At 43.9% G+C, this 14,854-nt stretch overlaps 1 pseudogene; it reads left to right on the top strand.

The window, feature by feature from the left end:
* LOC124036150 overlaps positions 1–14,607 on the top strand; it is a 146,945-nt pseudogene extending 132,338 nt beyond the window's left edge.
* The last annotated feature ends 247 nt before the right edge of the window (positions 14,608–14,854 follow it).

Genomic DNA, 14,854 nt, shown 5'->3' with positions numbered 1-14,854 from the left:
ACACATATGGAATCATGAAGTAACCAAAAAAGTGTTAACCTCCCTGGAATAATTTGGGACGCTAGAGGCCCCCCTCGCCAACAGCCTGTGAAATAGCAGGGCGCCAAATTCAAAACAACAGAAATCTCATAATTAAAATTCCTCAACCATACAAGTATTTTACACCATTTTAAAGAAATACTTCTCGTTAATCCAACCCCAGTGTCCGATTTCAAAAAGGCTTTTCGGCAAAAGCAGAACATATCATTATGTTAGGTCAGCAACTAGTCACAGAAAGCATTCAGACATTTTCCAACCAAAGAGAGGTGTCACAAAAAGCAGAAATATAGATAAAAGGAATCACTAACTTCAACGATCTTCATCAGATTACACTCACAGGACTCAATGTTATACAATACATGTATGTTTTGTTCGATCAAGTTCATATTTATATCCAAAAACCTCAGTTTACATTGGTGCCATGTTCTGAAAAAGCCTCCAAAACATCCGGAGAAATTGCAGAGCCACATCAAATAAGAGAAATACTCATCATAAACTTTGATGAAAGATACATGTTTTTCATAGAATTAAAGATAAACTTCTTCTTAATGCAACTGCTGTGTCAGATTTCAAAAAAGCTTTACGGCAAAAGCACAATATTCAATAGTCTGAGAACAGCGTTCAGCCACAAAAGCAAGCCATACAGTTACCCGCCAAGTTGTGGAGACAACAAAAGTCATAAATAGCATTTCAATCTTCACTTACCTTTGCTGATCTTTGTCGGAATGCACTCCCAGGACTCCCACTTCCACAAGAAATGTTAGTTTTGTTCGGTTACATCCATATTTATGTCCAAATACCTTTTGTTCATGCGTTTAGTTCACTATTCCAAAGGCACAATGCGCGAGTGCAAAATCCAGATGGAAAGTCAAAAAAGTTCCATTACAGTTTGTATAAACATGTCAGACGATGTTTACAATCAAGCCTTAGGGTATTTTTCTAATAAATCTTCAATAATATTCCAACCAGACAGTAGCGTATTCATTACAGAGGAAAAAGAAGGAACGGCGCGCCCGCGTGACTGCGCAGTAAACAACTGGTTGGCTACAGCCTAGTCCACTTGTTGAAACAGCTCTTATTCGATCCCCTTCCACAATAGAATTGTTATGCTGGTGAATGAGGACCCAAAAGCGACTTAACGAAAACAGAGTCTTTATTCCAGTATATGACAAAAGTAATAATCCTGGAAAAATCAAGAAGAAAACAAAACAGGAAAAAACTTAAATCCACTCGTAGTAACGAGGACAGACTGGAGACTCGACCATTGACTGCATGTTGCTTCGGGGAGGCACCGACCGTAGCAGACTAAGACACCTGCTCACACGCAGCATCTGAAGGAGACAAAACACGACAGGGCGAGACAAGGACACAGAACAGCGAAACATCATACAAGGATCCGACAAGGACAGAAGCGGAAAACAAGGGAAGAAATAGGGCTCTAATCAGAGGGCAAAATAGGGGACAGGTGTGAAAAGAGTAAATGAGTGAGTTAGGAGAATGAGGAACAGCTGGGAGCAGGAACGGAACGATAGAGAGAAGAGAGAGAGGGAGGGGGAGAGAGAGGGATAGAAAAAGGGAACGAACCTAATAAGACCAGCAGGGGGAAACGAACAGAAGGGAAAGCACAAGGACAAGACAATATATGACAAAACATGACAAGAATCCTCAAACAACGTTCTATAGACTGTTGACATCTGCTGGAAGCCATCTGGCCCCATAGACACAGCATATTGGATAGGCAATCACTTAAATGAAACTACAACTACAAACCTCAGATTTCCCCCTTCCTGGTTGGATTTGTCTCAGGTTTTCATTCAAACAGTTTTAGAAACTTCAGAGTGTTTCCTATCCAATACTACTAATAATATGCATCTGGGACAGAGCAGCAGGCAGTTTACTCTGGGCACCTTATTCATCCAAGCTACTCAATGCTGACCCCCTTCCTCACTTTCCTTCCTTGAATAACTCCGCAGAACAACTCGGTTTGATTGTTGATTGCTTAGCAGCTGTCAAGAATACACTCCCTACAATATAACACGCCCACAACTTAGCAGGACTGTTACACAAATAGGCCAGAAACTACTGAGTAATCAGACCGTTCAAACAGCAGTGATTAACCTCTCCGGTACAAGGATAATAGTGCCGCTATCAAGGACTGTGGGCTCTCCTTCTCCGTGGCCAATGTGAGTAAGACATTTAAGCATGTTAACTTCTCTGGGATATGTGGGACGCTAGCGTGCAGGGCACCAAATTCAAAACAACATAAATTAAGTTAATCACTAACCTTTGATGATCTTCATCAGATGGCACTATTTGGACTTCATGTTACACAATACATGCATGTTGTGTTCGATAATGTTTGTTTTATTTGTTTTGTTTGTTTGTTTAAATGTTTGTTTTGTTTGATAATGTCCCTCTTTATGACCAAAAACCTCCTTTTTGTTTGCGCGTTTTGTCCGCTAATCCGAATGCTCAAGGCGCATGCACTAAGTCCAGACCAAAAGTTTTTTTTTTTAAGTACAATAAAAGTTAGTAGAAACATGCCAATCAATGTTTAAAATCAATCCTCCGGTTGTTTTTGTCATAAATAATCAATAATATTTAAACCGGACAAAAGCTTCGTCAATAGAAAAAGAGAAACACGAAAGGCATGTTCCCGATCAGGCGCATGGCTAATGTCTGGAAATTTCCACTGGCCACTGATTGAAAGTGCTGTGTCTCCCTCATTTTTCAGAGTAAAAGCCTGAAACAATGCCTAAAGACTGGCCACATGTAGAAGAAGCCACAGAGCTCGTGAACTGGGTCCTAATGTCTTTGTATGGTGGATTGGCTTTCAATGGAAAAACAGCCTTTCAAAATAATAGTACTTCCTGGTTGGATTTTCCTCGGGTTTTCGCCTGCCATATCAGTTCTGTTATACTCATAGACATTATTTTAACAGTTCTGGAAACTTTAGAGTGTTTACTATCAAAATCTACTAATTACATGCATATCCTATCATCTGGGCCTGAGTAGCAGGCAGTTTAATTTGGGAATGCTTTTCATCCAAAATTCCGAATGCTGCCCCCTACCCTAGTGAAGTTAACTAGGCTACTAGGTAAAAGACAGAAAAAATTCAATTGCCCTAGCAAGACAATACTAACAGCTTCTAATTTAATCAATAAAATATACTTGCTGCTCTTGTAAGAGTTGATCCCCTGCCAAACTGTAGATGACACACAGGTTGCCATAACATGTAGGACCTTTGCTCTCACTTGGCCGTCAGTTAAGATTCCAGTCATCTGCTTTGTCTCCACTGACATCTTGTGGCAGGATCTAAGCATCTCACCTGAGAACAATGGCATTTTAAACAGATACTTCTTCTCTCCTTCTTTCAAGCCTGGCATGCAGCAATTTTCTTCAAACAGCTAAATCCCTCTTTGTTTCAAGTGATACCTTTGGTTCGACTGAATAGAATTAGCGATAAACTGGCATCAGAGAGTTTGGATGAGACCAATACAGATGGATGAGATAATGGATAAGTCAGAGGTTTTCATCAACCACTCCCCTGTGTACCTCTCTCAGCCAATGAGCTTACTGTTGGGAAGGTGTATGCAGCCCTGATGATCTTTGACTACTACAAGCAGAACCGAGCCAAGAGGCTCAAGGAGCAGCAACAGCAGCAACAGCAACAGAATGCTGCCGGCTCCCAGGTATCACACACACACACTATTGCTGATGCCCAGGAGACATACATTTCACCCATGGATGAAAATGCTTCAAACATCTCCTAACAAAACCAATATGACTCACATTTCCAGAATTTTGATTGACTATATTCTGGAGGCAGAGACCTGGATCAATATTGTGCATGTTCAGTATGTTGAGCATCTTGCCGTCTTTCATCCACAGGGTAAGGTGGGGGCTCTGTTTAAACCAATACTGCCCCTGACTTACAAGCAGGAGAAAGAGAAGGAGAAGGCCATCAACAACATGGAGCCTCCCTGTGAACTATTTCCTCAGCCTCAGGCCCTACCTAGACCCAGCTCCACCCTGCTCAACAACATGGAGCCTCCCTGTGAACTACTTCCTCAGCCTCAGGCCCTACCTAGACCCAGCTCCACCCTGCTCAACAACGGAGGCACACTGTGAGTTCACTAGCATGCGGGGAGTGTCTCAAACAATCCCAATGTTTTGGGGGTTTACATTTATGACAATTGTAACTGTGTTTTGCATTTGACAAAGACTTGTGGCAAAGATAATACAAAACTATTTTAATTTACAATCAGTTAGTCATTGTATGATGACTAACGTCTACATTTATTTATGATTAACAATTCAGGCCAGGCCATGATGGCACCATGAAAGGATCGTCCTCCTGGGTGTCAGAGAAGTCTAGAGAGGTCCACAGACCCAGGAATAAGACACCTGTCCAAAGGGGCCAGTCTGAAGATGTCCCAAACACAACCCTTCCCCAGGTACTGTAGCCATTCCAGACTGCCCTCTGCTGTATTACAGACACATTAACATCATGGCCTACGCACACATTAACATTATGGCCTTCGCACACATGAACATCATGGCCTTCGCACACATGAACATCATGGCCTTCGCACACATGAACATCATGGCCTTCGCACACATGAACATCATGGCCTACGCACACATTAACATTATGGCCTTCGCACACATGAACATCATGGCCTTCGCACACATTAACATCATGGCCTACGCACACATGAACATCATGGCCTTCGCACACATGAACATCATGGCCTACGCACACATGAACATCATGGCCTACGCACACATGAACATCATGGGCTACGCACACCTGAACATCATGGCCTTCGCACACATGAACATCATGGCCTTCGCACACATGAACATCATGGCCTACGCACACATGAACATCATGGCCTACGCACACATGAACATCATGGCCTTCGCACACATGAACATCATGGCCTTCGCACACATGAACATCATGGCCTTCGCACACATGAACATCATGGCCTACGCACACATTAACATTATGGCCTCTGCCCTCTGCTGTATTACAGACACATTAACATCATGGCCTACGCACACATTAACATTATGGCCTTCGCACACATGAACATCATGGCCTTTGCACACATGAACATCATGGCCTTCGCACACATGAACATCATGGCCTTCGCACACATGAACATCATGGCCTACGCACACATTAACATTATGGCCTTCGCACACATGAACATCATGGCCTTCGCACACATGAACATCATGGCCTACGCACACATTAACATCATGGCCTTCGCACACATGAACATCATGGCCTTCGCACACATGAACATCATGGCCTACGCACACATGAACATCATGGCCTTCGCACACATGAACATCATGGCCTTCGCACATGAACATCATGGCCTTAACATGAACATCATGGCCTTCGCACACATGAACATCATGGCCTACGCACACATTAACATTATGGCCTTCGCACACATGAACATCATGGCCTTCGCACACATTAACATCATGGCCTACGCACACATGAACATCATGGCCTTCGCACACATGAACATCATGGCCTACGCACACATGAACATCATGGCCTACGCACACATGAACATCATGGGCTACGCACACCTGAACATCATGGCCTTCGCACACATGAACATCATGGCCTTCGCACACATGAACATCATGGCCTACGCACACATGAACATCATGGCCTACGCACACATGAACATCATAGCCTTCGCACACATGAACATCATGGCCTTCGCACACATGAACATCATGGCCTACGCACACATGAACATCATGGCCTACGCACACATGAACATCATGGCCTACGCACACATGAACATCATGGCCTACGCACACATGAACATCATGGCCTTCGCACACATTAACATCATGGCCTTCGCACACATGAACATCATGGCCTTCGCACACATTAACATCATGGCCTTCGCACACATGAACATCATGGCCTTCGCACACATGAACATCATGGCCTTCACACACATTAACATCATGGCCTTCGCACACATTAACATTATGGCCTTCGCACACATTAACATTATGGCCTTCGCACACATTAACATTATGGCCTTCGCACACATTAACATTATGGCCTTCGCACACATTAACATTATGTCCTTTGCACACATTAACATTATGGCCTTCGCACACATGAACATCATGGCCTTCGTACACATTAACATCATGGCCTTCGCACACATGAACATCATGGCCTTCGCACACATTAACATTATGGCCTTCGCACACATTAACATTATGTCCTTCGCACACATGAACATCATGGCCTTCGCACACATGAACATCATGGCCTTCGCACACATGAACATCATGGCTTGCGACCTGCATTTTCTCTCCTGATGTATCTGTTCCTAGTACTTAACTTGACTGGATATACTTATCTGTATGCAAGCACGTATCTCTCTCTGTGTGTGTGTGTGTGTGTGTGTGTGTGTGTGTGTGTGTGTGTGTGTGTGTGTGTGTGTGTGTGTGTGTGTGTGTGTGTGTGTGTGTGTGTGTGTGTGTGTGTGTGTATGTGTGTGTGTATGCGTGTGCGTGTGTGTGTGTGCGCATGCGTCGTGCTAATGTGTGTGTGTTATGTCCTCCAGGAGTCAGTGGAGATGAGGAAGATGGACACCAGTGACAGCACAGTGCCTGGTCCTGGGTCTGGACTGGAGAACCAGGGGAGGGCTGTATCCATGCCCCGCCTCAACGCAGAGCTACAGGTAAAAACACCCTAAAACATACACATCATTTTTTAAAGCATAGCAGATGTGGCATGCCATGACTAAACTACATTGGAGAAAGCATGGTTGCATTTTGTTACACATCAGTGGCTATACTGCTGGCAGATTACTATGGTCAGGTGGCTATCTTTATGAGGGGTTCAATTTCATCCAATATTTCTGCAGTATAACTGCTGAAAAATAACAAAAATGAATCCTTCATTTCGTCCCAAGAAATATAATCAGCTCCTCATTTCCTGAGTGATATTTATGTTGATCGATTGTTGCATTTAAGTGCATTCCTTTCAGAGGCCAATTAGAATAGATGTGTGTTGATCCTACTTTTAGTGCACAGAAGAAGTCCTGAATAATTTGATTAGAGCCTGGAAGACCGCCAACTATTTGTCCTGTATCGTTTTTCCTCTGCTGCCAACAGAAGGAAATACAAAAATTATAGTGGCTCAAAATGGTTGTGGGTAGAAAATGAAAGGGGTGATCCCTCATGCATTCAGGGAGGAAGAGAGTAATCATGTTACTATAAGATAGAGAATGTAAAGAGGGGGGTAAATTGGATGAGAGGAGAGGGAGATTGCTTCGTGACCTGCTGTCTACTTGTTCTCACTTTTTCTAACGAGGGCAGGAAATCCTTCAACAAAGACAATTAGAGTTGGCCTTTCTGAGGTGGCTTGCTTTCGTTAGAGTGAAATGGGGAGGCACGTAGTCTGAACTCTACCCTGAAACAGACTGATGGATTTCACTCTCTCTCCGGCTTGGTTTTCCATCGCTTAATTAAATGTTTTCCCTTTTTTGGGGTAATGCCTCATTTCCCACTCCCTGGCGATGCCAGACAGGATCAGGGCGTAAAATCTCCCAGCCAGCCTGCCTCCACCTCCTCTTTGTGCAGTATTGATATGTGACACCCAGAGCCGACATGAACCCTCACCTGAATCCCAGTGAGAAGCTAAGCCCAAATCTCTTTAAACTGGAGTGTCGGATGATAAGAGGCAATAGATGTTGATTTAGTGGTTTCAGCACCTCTTAATGTGGATGAAACCTTTTTGATTCCCTAGGGGCAGCTCTACCCCATAGACTTGCCCTCTGCTAGATCAGAAGCTTGACTCACGAGAACAAAAGCTAAAGAGCCAGATATGTTTTCTAGGATATCTTAGTATTCATGGTCTAGGAATCTAGGCTAGAGATGGGGGCATTGAGTATCACAAGACATGAAGACCAGTTCTGTCTGATTGGAATGGGTAATTCTGTCTTATTACCAGGTGCTGAAACACAATGAGATAAAACCGGTTGACCCTTTCTATAAAAAGGCGTGCTGAACGGCAAATGCCCTCAGTGGCCCTTCAATCATAATTATGTCATATTTACAAAGGGATCATTACTTTTGAATAAGCATGTAATAACACCACTGTTATTTTCCTGCTACTTCTCCACTATTCTTTTGTCTTAACTGTTCAATGTCACCCTCTCCGCCTGCACCTCGTTTTCTCTCCTGTCTCGTTGGCTTGATGCCTTCCGATGATCCTGGTTCTCCGCTGTGTGACAGAGGAGCCAGTCACGCCACTCCCCGGGGACCCTGCTGGCCGTATGTACCCCTTTCTCCGGTCCCTCAGTATCTCCCCTGCACCACGTCTTCTTTGTTTGTTGATCCCAATGTACTAGTATGTGTAAAACTAAATTCTATTTTGTATTAACTAGCCGTGCAGGTGTGTAAAATGCTCGGTCCCGCAAGCATATGCTTCTGCCGTATGGTCCGTGTTTGACACTTGGTCGTACATTGAGAACCCAGTCTACATGTTTTCTGTTTTGTCGTATACAATATGGGAGATTTACCGAGTGATTTTAGGATAAACTAAAACTTGAAATCAAAGGCCTAGCCAGGTAAAGTGCATCTCTTAGAGGAGGCTTTTCATTTCATCATTCTACGGGGACTGAACAACACTCATTAAAACACATCTGCCCACTCCAACCTGCTCTTAGATACCAAGCCTATGGAATTGGTAAGTAGTAAACTAGTGATCAGATGGAGCTGTTTTGAAGAGAGAAAGGGTCTGCTGCTACAGGTGGAAACATTGCTTCTGTTTCCCCTCTTATGTTCTTATCCTCAAGCACCAACTAAGACATAGGGAAATTGGTAGCCGTGTCTATGGTTTTACCAACAGCAATCTATCGAGGTGACTATATTTGTTGAGGACATTGACCATGTGAGCCGTATGTTTTGCAGCGAGGCTCTGTAGGACAGATGTGTCTCCACTAGGTGGAAATGGTGTTTCACAATGGAGTCGGTGAGGTGCATACGTCTCCTTTATCCCATACGCTCAGTTCTCATCTTCCCATCAGCATTCTAGTTTGATAATCACAATGATGATTACAATTTCCAGCTGGATTACGAGTTCACTTTGAAAACCGATCAGAGAAGAGATCAACATCTGTATAACAGGTCTCGTTTCACTCAGCTTAGCAGCGATGTAAGTTTCCATACACTAGTCAGTGATCCCTCTTCCTCATTGGTTCCACACAGCCTGTTCCTGACTGCAGCCCGATGAAGCGCTCTGCGTCCACCCATGCCCCACAGCGCCCCCAAGAGGCGAACCTGCGTGACTACACCCTGGAGACGCCCAGCATCCAGGAAAGGCCTCACCACCACCACCACCACCGCTGCCACCACCGTAGAGAGAGGGACAAGAAGCAGCGGTCACTCGACAGGACGCCAAGCACCGCTGGTTAGTGCACAAACACCACACACAGACACGCATACGCAATGACACACACTACAAGTACACATACACACACATCAAAGATTGTGCTCAATCGTATTCTTGAAACACAGAGTAATATTATTTTTGCCAGCAATGCCAATTGTGTTTTAAATGTGCAATGCTAGGGATCACTTTATCGGTGAGGTTAAAGGGGGTCTTGTTGTGTATGTTACATGAGTGCCCACCACCAATACCCTGATCACGAAATGTGGGTGTTTGGACCATGAGAGTGAGAAGCAGACCATTAGCCCAGCCTGCTGGGGCTCGTCTATAGAGATTCGCTCTGGACGCCATGGAGGCATCGTTCAGGCCTGGGTGTCAGAATGGAGCTCTGCAGCTGGCCTTTATCACAAAGATAAAAGGGACTGACAGACATGCACACCCAATGACCTGCTAATAATTGGCACCTCTTGTCTTAGCAGGGCAATGCTGGAGAGAGGAGAACTTTAGGGGAGAAAAGCCTTTGGTGTGGTAGTAGTCTGGCCTTTGTGAGTGTTTAAGAATCTTCTCTTTCGGAGTGAGGTATAGACTGGGTGCAATCAGCGGTTGAATGGGGCTTAAGAGGTGAATTGGGGGGGGGGGGTTACAGTAGGTTGAGGCCCGGTTTGAACATAAGGCTAGGGTTAGGGTTAGCTTTATGCCAAGATTATGGTTAGGGTTATGTCCTTACCCTCAACTCCAACCCTAACCTTGGCCATAACCCTAACCCTGGTGTGTATTCCTAAGGTACACCAGGAGACCCGGCTGCAGAGCCCTCGTCTAGAGACAGGGTGCAGGACCGCGGCCGCTCCCATGAGAGGAAGAACCACTCGACGGCAGGGGAGAAGCAGCGCTACTACTCCTGCGATCGCTACGGCAGCAGGGAACACTGCCACACCACCAAGTCTGCCACCACCAGCTGTGCCACCTCCCCCAGCGAGGTGCAGGACCCCAGCATCAACAAGCAGGTGGGAGGGCATTGATAGGGTAGGATATGGGCAGGGCAGGGCACAGTATGGGTACGGCAGAATATGTCAGGACAAAACATGGCAGGGTATACTGTAGGCTTGGTATGATATGAGCAGAGCATGGGAAGGAATCAGGTACGCAATGAGAATCTGAACAATACACACACTACACATTATCAGTAAGTATATGTCTGTCTGGTTTAGTACAGCACCGTGTATTTTGTGTGCAACTCTCTTGATGAGGATCTGTCTGCTTTCTCTTTCTGCCTCGGCTGAAACTCAACTTTCTCTTCTTTCTGCCTTTAGTACAACCACTTATGGCCTTTCAATTCTCTTTCCACTCTTCTTCCTCTTCTTCACCATTTTCTGTCCATTTTGTCTGTCTTCTTCTCCTTTCTTTTGCTGCCCTGTCCTCCTTGGTTGTGTCGTCTGTCCTCTCCCACTGTCCTCTCTCTCCTCTCCATCCAATGTTGGTGTCGTTCCCTTCCTTCTGGTGACCATGACCTCATCGTTTTTATTGTTTTAAATTGCTTTGTCCAATTTTCATCTAGGGTAGTGGTTCGGTTAAATGCAGCCCAGTGATGATGACCTCAGGGGCTAGCACACCCAGCCGTGGACGCAGGCAGCTACCCCAGACCCCCCCTGACCCCCCGCCCCGGGGTGGCCTACAAGACTGCCAACTCCTCCCCTGTGCACTTTGTGTCTGCCCAGTGTAGCAGTGGCCTGCCCACCCTGAGTCCTGGCCGGCTGAGCCGCGGGCTGTCTGAGCACAACGCCCTGCTGCACAGTGGCTCCTCCCACATCCCCTCCCCTGTCACCCGCATCAGCTCTGAGCCTTTCCTGGGTTACAGTCACAGGGAAGCCCAGGGCCAGGGCAGTCTGTACTGCAGCCTCCGGGACGAGCTGCTGAGCCCCTATGCTGCCAGAGCACGCTCCCCCTCGGACCGCACTGCCTCAGATGGGGCCGGGGCCCCTCCACCTGCCTCCGCCACCCCAGCAGAGCCATGCGGTGCCCAACGGATACCACTTCACCTTTGGTGGTATTGGCAACGCCAGCCCGGAGTCTGGCTCTGGCGCCAGGGCACCCAGGTACTACCACGAGGCAGATGAGGATGAATGGTGCTAGCATGGCTTTGAACAGATGTTTTTATTGCATTTTTTTAGGAATCGTGATGAGTTTTATCATCTTTTTTTGAAGGATTTAGTTTACACTGTTGCTGTATGTAAAGCTAATGGGAGCCAAGGAAGGGTTGGGATTCATTTGAATGTGAACAAAGCAGCACCGTTTTTAGGAACTGGATGAAAATGAAATTGGATGTGGATTCGGTGAATTGTTGGTAATTGAGTTTGATCCCACTTCGTCTTATGCACTGAAGACAGTGGCATGTTTAATTGAGGGCACTTTTGCTTTGATTCTTTATCAAACTGAATTACCTTGAGAACATCCAACTTAAAAAAAAAAAAATGCTTTACCTAGTCTTGATAGTGACCCAAATAGTGACATAAGAAACTCTACTACAGTTACTCACAATAGAGATGGGCGAGCAGCAGGCCTCTTTGCTAACTCTGTGATGAGCAGGGGGACACCCATGTATTGTTTAGTATCTGTAACAACACGCGATAAGGAAGGAGTCCGAGAGATTTATTCAAACTTCCCTAAGAAAGGCACTTGAAAGTAAAACTGCACAACAGCTATTCTACTTTGCTTTGGGACTCTTACCATTCCACGATATAAAGGGATTTACAGTAGCCTAGCCCTTTACATGACATTCCCTTTCTGTCAGAAGATACAGCCTGATCGAATAGAGGGATCAATGTTGTCATTACAGACAGTGATTGTCGATTTGTTACTGTTTACCGTTGCAAATGTCACTACTACTACTTCAGAGAAATGAGGAGAGGAAATGAAATGTGATTGGTTTTATATACAACTATGGTATATGTTATCTTTTCATTGTGTGCATATTTTGTATCTTGTAAAAACAACTTTGTTTATGTAAATTGCTTCAAGTTTGCCATCATTTCAGGTTGAATGTTTCTTACAGACGGTCTGCTTCAGATGTTTAAAACAAAGTGCCTATCCTTTTAGACATGCTGTAGTAAAGATGCAAAGTCAAACCCGTTTCTGTAAAGCATCAACACTTCAGTAGTTATTTGGTAGTTCTGCAGGAGAGCAAGATGTACAGAAAGCCTTATCTGAGAAACAACTACTTTTCTTCAAGAAAAAGAAATGCTTTTTAATGTACACTATTAATTAACCTGATTGCTGATCATTTTTACGTGTGATTTTCCTTTTGGTAAATATATTTCATCAATTTGAGTGGGGATGACGAAGGTTGGGGCAAAATCATCGTGTGAACACTTAACAAACATGAAAACGGCATTAGTAGCATATAAATCCAGTTAGGAAGACGCAGAGTAACACTGCATGTGTAAATCATAAACCTGGTCTACAACAGTTATGAAGATGTAGTGGTGTATAGTCACTTTCCTGGTGAGGTTAGTCGACTGCGAAAGCATCGCAAGCTACCATCTGTTTCAATGCTATAACTGCAGAGTTAGTATAGAACATAAGGAATCTGATGAGAAACAAACAGGGTGCACTCTTTGGATGGATGTGCTTGAGAAGCAGAGATAGATGCAGATCCCTAATGAGTGTATACTCTGAGTCGAGCCCCTGGCACCAGCACACTGTACCCCCCTGTGTCTCCCCATTGGCTCAGACCCCTCTATGTTAAGGTTTTAGCCCGTCTGATATAGCATAAATATGGTTCACACTTTCTAGCGTTATATCTACCCAGCCATGGTAACAGATAATGTTGATGGTTGACATCTGCTTCAGATAATATATATGGATATTTATACAATATAATTTAAAAATATATATGTTTCCCTGGGATGGATGATCTAGTGCTTGGAAGAGTTTTGGTTCTTTTCTATTCTACATTGGTAGTGGAATGTGGCACGGTGTGCTGTTTAAGGAATGCTCTACTCCAGCAAAAGTGTTGCTCAATTACTGATAGTATTGGAGATACAGTAGGCGGGGCCAGGTGTTGCAATGTCTGTACTGCATATTTCCCAGAAGCAGGGTTTTGATGACAGAGAAAGTAGGGCTATGCAACAAGAGGACACTACGGTCATATACTTCATCCATATTGTAGCTTTACATGCGGAGATCTCCAGATTCATACTACAGCATGATTGTGACCAAATCTTTATAAAAAAACAAAAAAAATGTTTTCAAACATGTATAAAACATGTATTTTAAAATGCGTACGGCACAACGAGTTGAAGCAGAAATGAAGAGGATATTTAGAAATACAGCAACTTTATATATTTGCATGCATACAATTTACCCACGTTGATGATGTCAAAAGGAAAAACTTGTCTTAAAAAGTAAGTAAATAATGTCATACTAATGGTTATCTGTTCCATGTTAGGTCACCTAAGGGGGGGGGGAGATCAGTCCAGAGGAGGGTGTTCATAACCATTGAATAAACTGTAATGGTAAAAATGATCCACATTCTTGTACAGGTACCTTCAATTATTTCCCCTTGACATGTTGCCGTAGTGGGTTAAAACTTAAACTTATACTATCAGTCTCTTCCTTCATCTCTACGGCCTCTGTACTATTTCAAAAGAAACATATCCACGCCAAAGTCTCTCACAGTTGGTTGCCAAACATTGAACTGTTCCTATTTCTCTCTCTGCATACCAACTGCAGTGTACATGTGGCTGTTTTCTGGAGAAAATCATGTTTGCATGTTCTGATAATGTATGTGCATGTAAAAACTGTAGTACTTTTTTGATACCATGTATTCATTTCTTGTTCATTTTTATTGATCTTTGATATATATATACATATACATATATATATATATATATATAAAAAATCTGTGGGGTTTGTTGGAAAAAATTACTTTATATAAAAATAGTATTGAACAATGATGATAGTTCCAGCCATGCCCCAGAGATGGAACATTCCTTATTTGGGTCTGAGTTTTTGTTGCCTGATTTATGTTTATTGGCCAGAATTTGAATTCTGCAGTTGTTTCTACATTTACATTTTGTATGAAGCCAAGTTCCTTGAATAAAAAAAAAAATGAAACACACAGGCCTCAATATGTATAATAGCTGTAAAATGATTTGTTTATTGAATAAGAGAACAGTTGATGTCCAGTGAAAGTATAAGAGAGGTGTTTGACTTATTAGGATGGGTGAAGGTGTCTGCTGTGCAATAAGTTGTCAATGGCGCCATGTTATTGGTGGGCAGCCTACAGTAGGCGGAGACATTCCCCAAAATACACAAGGTGGAACATCCTGGTGATGCTTAAGTTGCGGGAAACAGTTGAAGCAT

Source organism: Oncorhynchus gorbuscha, linkage group LG05, assembly GCF_021184085.1.
Source record: "Oncorhynchus gorbuscha isolate QuinsamMale2020 ecotype Even-year linkage group LG05, OgorEven_v1.0, whole genome shotgun sequence".
Taxonomy (NCBI): Eukaryota; Metazoa; Chordata; class Actinopteri; order Salmoniformes; family Salmonidae; genus Oncorhynchus; species Oncorhynchus gorbuscha.
This window is presented reverse-complemented; position numbering and strand designations above follow the sequence as displayed.